A 10,780-nucleotide genomic window follows, 5' to 3' on the forward strand; every position below is an offset into this window, starting at 1 on the left:
AGTTTTTGGTGGAGTCTTTAATATTTTCAATATGTAGTATCATGTCACCTACAATAGTGAAAGTTTTACTACTTCCTTACCAATTTAGATGCCTTTTATTTCTTTTTGTTGTCTGATTGTCGTGGCTAGGACTTCCAGTACTATGTTGAATAAATGTGGTGAGTGTGGACATCCTTGTCTTGTTCCTGCTCATAGGGGAAAAGCTCTCAGTTTTTCCCCATTGAGTATGATGTTAGCTGTGAGTTTTTCATATATGGTCTCTATTATGTTGAGATTGTATATAATTATTTTTATAAAAGTATATTAAGGTCTCAAAATTTGAATTTTACCAAGACTAGGTAACATTTATGTTCCAATATCCTTTCCTTACAAGTTGGTTATTATAAACTAATAATTTGGCTGCAAAACCAAACTGCAAAAACAAAATTGTTGGCTGACATAGTAAGCTAGGTGCAATGGAAAGGAACTGTTATCAGAAAAACATAGGTTCAAATATTGTCTCTGGAACTTACTACCAATGTAAACCTGAGATGAATTATATAAGTCTTAGTTCCCTCATCAGTTAATGGGGAATAACAGTAATACCTTCCCTACTTGGGAAGATTATTAATAATGTGTATTCAGAAAGCAACATAAGGTTTAATAAATGGCAATTACCTTTATTAAGTTTGTTTTAATTTACCTTCATTCAGCAAGTAATATAATAACTCTTCATACTGTTATTTGTCTACAATGGTCAACATTTAAAATGTGTATTTGCAGGACACCTGGGTGGCTCAGTTGGTTAAGCATTCAACTCTTGATTTCTGCTCAGGTCATGATCTCAGGGTCATGAGATTGAGCCCTGCATCGGGTTCCATGCTGAGCGTGGAGCTTGCTGAAGATTCTTTCCTTCTACCTCTGCCCCTCCCCCTGCCTATGCTTGTGCTCTCTCTCTAAAGTAATAAAAAAAAATTAAAATGTGTATTTGCTATGTCACATTAGACTTTGTGATAAATGACAAAAGAAACTTTATAGAACTCTAGAGCTGCACAGAAAATAATTAAAGAGACATGTAATTTAAAAATTAAACTAGTAACTGAAAACTTGGCCCACTGAGATTTCTTTGTTTTCCCATTCTAATCTTTTCCTTAAATAATTTACCATTATTATTTGTACTATTATATATAAACTATAGTAGGACTTTTAATTTTTTAAAAAGTAGCTCAGACTTATCTATACTAAAAGAATTGTGAATTTGCAATCAGAAACTCTAAAACTTAACTCTGCAACCCAAGAGCTTTTACTCACTGCACAGCCTCATTAATCCAACTACCATGGTTCATCTAAAATCTTTTTAAAACAATTTTTTAAAGGTTTTATTTATTTATTTGAGAGAGACAGAGAGAGAGCAAGCATGAGTGGGGTGGAGAGAGATGGGGAAAGGGCAAAGGGAGAGGGAGAAGAAAGCTAGCAGGGAGTCCAATGCAGGAAACCCAATGTGGGGCTTGATTCCAGGACCCTGGGATCATGACCTGAGCTGAAGGCAGATGCTTAATGCACTGAGCCACCCAGGCGCCCCCTCATCCAAAACTTTTAAAACTATTTCCATAATTTAATTTTATGATTTAGATGCCATTAAAAAAAATAATTGTTAAAGAATCTAGGGTAAGGTTTGTTTCATTTGAGATCTTGAGATAAGGAGGATTGTTATTCTCAATACCCCCATTTTATACCTGAATGTTTGTATCCTCTCCAAATTCTTATACTGAAGCTCCCATCCCCACTCTGATAGTATCTGGAGGTGAGGCCTTTGGGAGGTTATTATAATTAGCTTAGGTCATGGAGTTGGTGCTTCCATGATGAAGTTGGTGTCCTCAGAAGAGGATGAAGAAACCAGGCTCTCTTTCTCCATCATGTGAGGATACAGTTAGAAGTCAGTCCTCACCAAGAACTGGATCATGCTGGCACCCTGATCTTGGACTTCCTGACCTCCAGAACTGAGAAACAGATGTTCATTGTTTGAGCCTTCCTGGTCTGTGACATTCTGTTATCACAACCTGAATGGACTAAAACATCTCATTTCTCTTTGGCCATCTCCTCCAGTAGTAGAGGCACCAGAGAATACACATCAGCTCTATTTTTCAAATACAACTTTCTTCTCCTTTCAAAAACTATATAAACAACAAAAATATCTTTTGATCTCCTTTCCCCTCCTCATTTTATAAAAGCATTAAGAAACTTTCTTATGAGGTTTTGAGTCAGAGCTACCCTAGCTGATGCTTAGTGGATTAGTTTCATTCTGAGGCCACATCACCAATATGAGCTTAATTATAGCCAATTAGAATGTTGTGTATCAATGACTCAGCAAATACAAGTGTCAAGCATGTTCTAGGCATTGGAAACACCATACAACATCATAGTCTTGAAAGAAGTTAATATTCCCTCAAGAATAAGCTTTTCAAGGGTCTTATAGTGAACAAGACAGAAGATAAACAAACAAGAAAATAAACACATAAAATGGCAATTTTATATTGTGATAGAAGTTAAACTGCAAGTAAGTCAAAATGGAATGAGCAAGGGAAGACTTTCTAAAACAGATCACATTTGAATTGAGTCCTGAATGACAAGAAGGAACAAGCCATGCAGAGAACTGGAAGAAAAGCATTTCAGGCAGAGGGAAGAGAGAAGGCAAAGGAACCTGAAACCTTGATGTAAAAATAAAAAGGAAAAATAAAGAGGAGGTCAACATGGTGAGTAAGCAAAGGAAAGAATGCTATGAAGTGAAAAACATAAGCAATATCCTGATTGTAGAGGGCCTTACAGACAACAGGGACAGACATGGGATAAAGAGGAAAGGCACAGTATCCAATTTACATGGTCTTTTTCAATAACAAGGAAAATGTCCCTGGAGGCTCTGCAGCAGATTTTTCTTTCAAATCATTAGCCAAAATTGTGTCACATGTACATTTTTATTTTTAAACTAATCACTAACAATAGGAATTGCAATACCATGGTTAGGCCATGACTAATTAAATGTCAGCTGGTGTCCAATCACCTCTGTTAACTACACAAAATTAAGGTTTCTCTTAGCAAGATCAAAGGGAGGAATGGCTGTTGGATAGGCTTCTGATGGGAAGCGCCACAGAAAAATCTGTTTGTTACCCAAGTATAGGTGACAGGGAATCAGTTGATTATACAAGTCTGAAACTCAGGGAAGGGTGTCAGATGACAGGTGAATTCTTCTGTATATGATTGGTATTTAAGATCATGGACTGGATGAGATCACCTGGAAAGAATATATATAGATTTAGAAGACAGGCCAGTATTACGCTCTGGTACATCCCAATATTTAGAGATCAAATAAAGATGGAGAAGCAACTAATGAATTGACCATAGTTAGTTGCAGGAGAGTGTTTGTTTTAAAAGCCAAAGGAGAATAGGAAGGGATTGGACAACTGGGTCAGATGTTGTTGGGAGTAAAATGAAAACAGAAGGAGTATGCAGGGGAGCTAGTGATAATGAGATCCCTGACGGCCCTGACAAGAGCAGACTCAGTGGATAGTTAAGCAAAGATTAGAGTAACCAGAGTGAATGAAAGCTAAGGAAGTATTTTGAGGAAGTTGCTGTGGGAAATCAGAGAAATACAGCACAGGAAATCATGAGAGTCAAGGGCAGGTTTTAGTTATTATAATTTGGGAGATTATAGAACTTGTTTGCATGTTGCCTGGAATGATCCAATGCAGAGAAAGACACTGGTGGTATAGAACAGAGGTGAGGGTTAACTATGAGAACAAAATTCTTGGAAAGGTAAGAGTGAGTGAGATCTGAATATGAGTGGAAGAACTGACTTCTGAGAGGAGCAGATACATTTATTCTATTTCAAAAAGAGGGAAGGCAGAGAGAATAGGGGCACAGAGATTGAGAAATGAACAGACTTAATAAAATGCAAGGCTTCCTGTATAATGCGTTAGATTTTTTTCAAGGTATGAGCTCAAGTCATTAGCTAAGAATGGGGAGGTAGAGAGTACAGGAGGTCTGGAGGGAGTGGAAATATGAAATAATTATTTCAAAGACTACAAAGGAAGCCTTATTAAGGAAGGGTAGTAAAGCCCTTTGGCACTACTGAGGGTATATTTGAGGCTTGAGATCACAAATTTAAAGAGCAACCAGCAAACAATTGTGATAAAATCTCCAGTGGGTACAGGCATAGAGAAGATGGCTAGTAGGCTTATGAAGGGTTGGGGTCTAGCCAGGCAAGTACAAGAAAAAATGGGGTCAGAGAATTCAATGTGTTTTCAAGTTTATTAACTTAATAATGTGTCGTGAATTGTAAGCTTGGTAAAAGAGAAGCAAGTTTGGAGTGTAATGAAGATTGTGAAAAAGTAGCAGTATCAATGGAGGTTTAAATAAAATCACAATGGAAGTTCTAGAGTTAAGAAAGCTGAAGGGATAGGCAGTAGCAGCCATCAGACCAAGTTCCCACTTTTAAGAGTTAGACTGCTCATACATTACGACTTTGCATTTTACTACAGCCTTTTCAAAGAGATCAAAGTACCTGCTGAGCCCAGCTTGCTAATAAAGAGTACAATTATGTGTGGTTATGGTGCTGCCAGGTGATTAGGGAGTTGGTAATGTGCTACTTTAGCAATGACATGGTAAAAATCCCCACCTAACATCCGATTTGAATAGGGTGACATCACCGCACAAGCAAAAAGATCTTGGGCTTGAGCGCCCTGATTGAAGCCCTCTCACTGTGACATGTAGGGGCTCTATATCTTGGGGCGTATTTCTTAGCCACTCGGAACCCTGGTTTATCCTTTTGAGCCGGGATATGACTACCTCCTTCACAGAGGTTGTTATACACATTAAGAAGGATAATAATATATAAAATGCCTGGAAATAATGGGTTCTTACTAAATATTAACTACTGTGAAATTAAGAAGCCATGTTCCTACTGCTGCACGGCAGCTGTGGATCTATTTTGGAAGCCTATGCTCTGGGTATAGGTGTGGAAGGCATGTGTCAATCAGAAGGGCAAAGAAGGAATTCTCTGTATAGGGCCATTGTGGGTGAGGGTGAAACCTGGGTTGATTATTGCATTATATTTAATAATTTTGATGATAGAAATGAAGGTCTAATTTCGACTACTGACATTTTAGAGGTCAGAAATCAGATCACAATACCTAGATTAACAGCTTTGAATAAATGAAGAACATTAAACTAGGAGACATAGTAGTGTGCTTGATAGTGTGGAGTGACAGCAAGAGTAGGCCAGATATTTGTAGACATTATGTGGCAATTGTACTGCCATGTTCCCACACGGGCTCTGAAACCATCCCTTACAGCTCACTCTCATCTCCCACAGCCCTCTCCAGCTGCTCTGTGATCTTATCTGCCCCTCCTTTGTCATTTGATTATTCTATCTTCCCAGATTTATCTTAGGTTACAGCATCTAATCTCCCCTGTTTTTTGTTTTGTTTTGTTTTTTTGGGGGGGGGAGATTTTATTTATTTATTTGAGGGAAAGAAAGAGAGAGAGGGAGTGAGTATGAGCAGGGGTGGGGGAGAGGCAGAGGGAGAAGCAGACTCTGCGCTGGGCAGGGAGCCTGATGCAGGGCTCAATCCCAGGACCCTGGTCTCCTGATCTGAACCGAAGGCAGATGCTTAACCAATTGAGCCACCCACGCTCCATTCTAATCTCCCTTTCAAATGGCCTTCCCCTTTCCTGTTGTTGATGGATTGCCAGTACCCAACTCAGCTCCTCAATCCTCTTTTTAAACTTGTGATTTTCTTCAAAGCCTTTAGAGCACAGCTGGGTTGGGACTGGTGAAGTCTGCCAACCATGTGTGTTAACCCAAAGTCCCTGTTTTTTCAATACTGCCTGGCTTTGATTATTAAAGGAGGAAAAAGTAGACTGAAAATATGCAGCAAAGAAGTATCAACCATATTTCAGAGAGAAATCACCACTAATTGAACATGTGGCCCAAAACAAAATTCTAATAATAGGAAGTTGCAAATAATTTCAAACACAGTGTCCTGGTGGCCTTAGAAAATCCCTATAAAGTAGGTGAGGATCTACTGGGGCTCAGAAAGTTTAAGTGCAAATCCACTTTTCCATAGAAATTTTGCTTTCAGATTAAGTATCTGTGTTTTAAACTTTATAACTGAAATAATAAGAAAATTTTCCCATAGCATGATATCTTTTACATAGGAGAGGTGGTTGATATATCTTATCTAAACCCCATCAACTAAGAAGAAACAGGAAAAAGAGGGCATACTCTTAAAATGGCTTTGTTAGTATTCTGGAACAAGACCAATTTGGATTTTCTTCTGGTAACTTCTTAAATCTTTACAGTGAGCTTTTTTAAGATAGTGGAACAGGGTTTTGATGACTTTATACATAACAGATTATTTGGCCTTCCATAAAAATAATAAATATTTTTCTTATAGAATTTCTACAGTTCTACACAAACTATTTTGGAAGTAGCTACAAATACAAAAGAATATGTGTAGTTAAATCTATGACAGAGGGGCTGGGTCTATCTCATTCACTCTTTTATCCCCCACACATTTCATAGTTCTTCACATTCACCAGATGAGTGAATGAATAAATCAATTAATTAATTTTATCATCTCCTGAATTTCCACTATTACATATCAAGAAAGAACTTATTATTATTTTATATAAATTTATTTCATTTAAAGTCTTGAAATTGGTACACTCTCCAGTTGACTTTCTATTAATTCTCTCTATTGATTCTTAGAGTCTGGTAAAAATGGAATTTCATAGCAACTGTAAAGTAATTTTGAAAATCAGTAAAAGTAGTCTTTAGGATAAATTTGAGGATTTTTTTATCTTTTATGTCTTTTTTTCCCCCCCTTTTGGCCCACTGTGTTATTACATTACTATCATTATTGCCATAGGATTATTTGGTTATTCAAAACAGAGAATGTAGTTTTACAAAAACCAAAGAGTAATTTTCATAATAAAAGTAATGCATATATATTTGAGAAATTTAGAAAACATGGGCAAAGCAAAAGAAACATTAGAAATCACCAGAAATAGAAATCCCCTTCTTTGAGATATCTGTTAACACCTTAATGTCTTTTCTGTCTTTACACATGCATGTTTATTTCTACAATCCTTGGATCATACTATGTATACCTCTTCAACATTATTTTTCACTTCATCATAGACTGTATTATGTTTTGCTTAAAAATAACATTTCAATTCATGTAATTTTTATTATCTTAGAAGTGTCATCTCCATATTTGTAAAAAATAGTCTTCTTTCTTATCAGTGGTGATGACAAATATAACCACTTTCCAAAGTGTCAGGTGTTTATAGTAGCAAGGAAAAGAGATAAGCTAGTTAATTACCCTATGGGAAAAATCCAGAATTGATTCCCCATTTACAATAATGGTCTGGACTTTGGAAATGCCAACACTGCCTGCTCTTGTTGTCTGTTGAATGTAGTTTCCCACAGTTTTTAGCCCGTTATACTCAGACCTGGAAATCTGGCACACGAAGTCATAGTTACAGCTGGAGGCAGCCAGGTTTCCTTAGCTACACATTAGTGAAAGGACAGGATGGCTGGCCTGACGTTCCTGCTACTGACCTAGTGGGGGAACCAGGAACACAAGCATGACAGGGGAATGTGCTCCTACCTAGCCTGAGGGGCAGTCAACTTAAAAGTCAGCCCAGGAAATTAGTGATTTCATACCCTGGCAGAGCTCTAACGAGCTTTATGGGTTTCATGGGATCTTATTTGCTTAGTACATCAGTTTAATCATACAGAAAATTTGGTTTTTGTTTTGTTTTGTTTTGTTTTTTAGAATTCTACCTTCTGTGAATTAGTCTGCAAGCAAAGGACCTTTGATTGTTATTTTCCTAAGTAAATTGTTTCCACACCCCATACTAGGTTAATGAGTACAGTTGTCATTATAATGATGTGTGTGCGCGCGCCCTGGGGCTTATTCTTTATCTTCCTGTAGTACATGCTGCACTTACTGACTCCCTATTTCACTTGATAAATGTGTACCAGGCACTGTGCTAAGAACCAGGGACTCTTAGAAGGAACTCAGCAACCTCTCTCACAGACCTCATATTCTAGAGCTGCGCTTTTCAATACTATAGGCATTATTCAAGTGTGGCTATTTAAATTAACTAATTATAATTAAAATAATTAAAATTTTATTTTAAAATTTTTTTAAATAATTAAAATTTTTAAATAATTAAAATTTTAAAAATAATTAAAATTTTAAAAATGATTAAATAATTAAAATTTTAAAAATGAAAACTTTAATTTCTTAGTCATATCAACCACATTTCAAGTGCTGGATAGCTACATGTAGCTAGGAGCTACCATATTGGACAGCACAGAGAGAGACATTTCTGTCACTGTATGAAGTTCTATTGGACAATGCCAGTGGCGACACTGAGAGAATTATCAAGGCTGCTAATAAATTATGTTTCTGTACCTGTCATATTAGATCCATCCTTTAAAACACTTTGATGACTCTCCCTGTGGTGGTTTAGTAATTACAGAAATAACTCTGTAAGGAAGCTTAAAGAGAGATTTAGGAAGAGGGTAATGATTAGCATACATTCATTGTTTAGGCAATTTATCTTCAAACCTTTTATAAACATATGTTACTATAGTAAACATTTTTGAGCAAAAATACCAATGTGAGCATTTGTATTTACAAAATAATTAATATGTCTTACTTTCAGCTAATATTTCAAAGCACAATATATATTTAGAGTTCATTAATGATAATTGGTATAAATTCACATTTCAAATAATCTTGTTAATGATTTTGAATTTTAGGGGCTAACTTCTTGTCATATCCAATTAAATCATAATTGTTGTAGTTTAACAATGTAGGTGAAAAAGAGCTTTTTTCTAGGAGTAGAAGTGTCCATTCTGCGATTTTCCTCTTCACCTGTGTTTGCATATTACCTTCTATCCACTATTTGTTTGCAGGCCTCTTTTCAAGCCAAGTGTCCATTTTGTTGAGGGTAAGCTTATTTAATGCTAAGGTGATTTTTTTTTTTAAGATTTTATTTATTTATTTGACAGACAGAGATCACAAGCAGGCAGAGAGAGAGAGGAGGAAGCAGGCTCCCCGCTGAGCACAGAGCCCGATGTGGGGCTCGATCCCAGGACCCTAGGATCATGACCTGAGCCGAAGGCGGAGGCTTTAACCCACTGAGCCACCCAGGTGCCCCACTAAGGTGATTTTTAATTTCAGTTAAGTGGGCACACACCAGGTGCAACAGTTTACAACAGGGCTTCACTGAAGAACCACTGCACTGTAGTCAACCATGAACTCCCACTTTTCCTCTGGCTGTCTCACTCTTGGCTGCCCTCATATGGATCAAGTGAGGGTATGACTGTCAACAGTTAGTAAATATTAGGAAAGCTTATTTATTTTATTTATTTATTTTTTGTGATAAAAATTAAATACAAACTAACATTTTCTTCCTTCATCCCAATAGATCATGTCATCTCATGGAGTGTAAAACCTTGCTTTGGAGGCCACTCATTTGGACTTTGGTGGAATGTTTTTAATCCCATCATATAATTTATGGATGGTATTTTACTGGCATTAGCCTTATCTAAAATTATATTTAGGTTTAATTTAATTTACAATGCCCTAAATTTATAGCACCTTAACAAAAGTTTATACGATACCAAAAGATTTTTAAACACAAGATGTATGCCTGGGATCTTGTATACTTGGGCTACAAATTTGGTTATTAGAGTCCTAGCAGCTACTGTAAATCAGGGAGTATGCACCCCAATAGGATGACCTCCATTTTACACTAGAGCAAATGTAAGCTTAAGAAAGTTTAAATAGTTTTCCCAAGTTTTTCTAGTTAGTTGTTGGCATACAAAAATGTGAATTCAGTTCTATCTAATCCCACAGTTGTATCTTTTGGAATAAGGCAAGTTGTAAATACATCTTAGCCCCATTTTAAGTAGGGCTAATACTACTTACCATTTAAATTCTTATAAGGACTAAATTAGATAGTTTATTAGTTTTTGAGGGCTGCTGTAATGAAGCACTACAAACTGGGTGACTCCAAACAATAGTTCACAGTACAGTCTGAGGGCTAGAAGTCCCAAATTAAGGTATCAACAAGGCTGATTCCTTCTGAGGATACTAAGGAGAATCTGTTCCATGTGTCTTTTAGGTTCTGGTGACAACCAGCAATCCCTGGTGCTTTTAGCTTATAGATACATCCCTTCGGATCTCTGTTTCTGTCTTCACATTATATTCTTCATGGGTCTCTTCTCTTCTTAATAGGACACCAGTGACATTGGATTAGGGCCCATTCATTGTCTTCCAACATGAACTCATCTTAACTAATTATATCTGCAACAACCCTTTTCCCAAGTAAGATCACATTCTGAGGTATTGGGGGTTAGAACTTCAATATATCTTTTTGGACATCACAATTCAACCCATAGCAGACAGCGTATATAAAATACCTTCTGCCATGTCCAGCGCACGGTGGGTCTTCAATATATATATAAGTTTCCTCTGCACTCCACTAGATTGAACTTTTTAAGTGCAATGACTTCATCTTATTCCTCATGTGGTCTCGATACCTTGCACACATTGTAGATGTTCATTAACAATTTTAATAAATGGCAAACCAAAATCTAGGAGACATGGTGGTGGGCACGATAGTGTCCCTAGCTCTGCCAGAGCAAGCCAGGTGCTTTTAGTAGACATTATGTGACAGAGTGTCATGTTTCTAAATGGGTTATGAAGCCATCCTAGTTTCT

The sequence above is a fragment of the Enhydra lutris genome, unplaced genomic scaffold (genome assembly GCF_002288905.1).
Source record: "Enhydra lutris kenyoni isolate GAN:26980312 unplaced genomic scaffold, ASM228890v2 scaffoldscaffold72, whole genome shotgun sequence".
Lineage (NCBI taxonomy): Eukaryota > Metazoa > Chordata > Mammalia > Carnivora > Mustelidae > Enhydra > Enhydra lutris.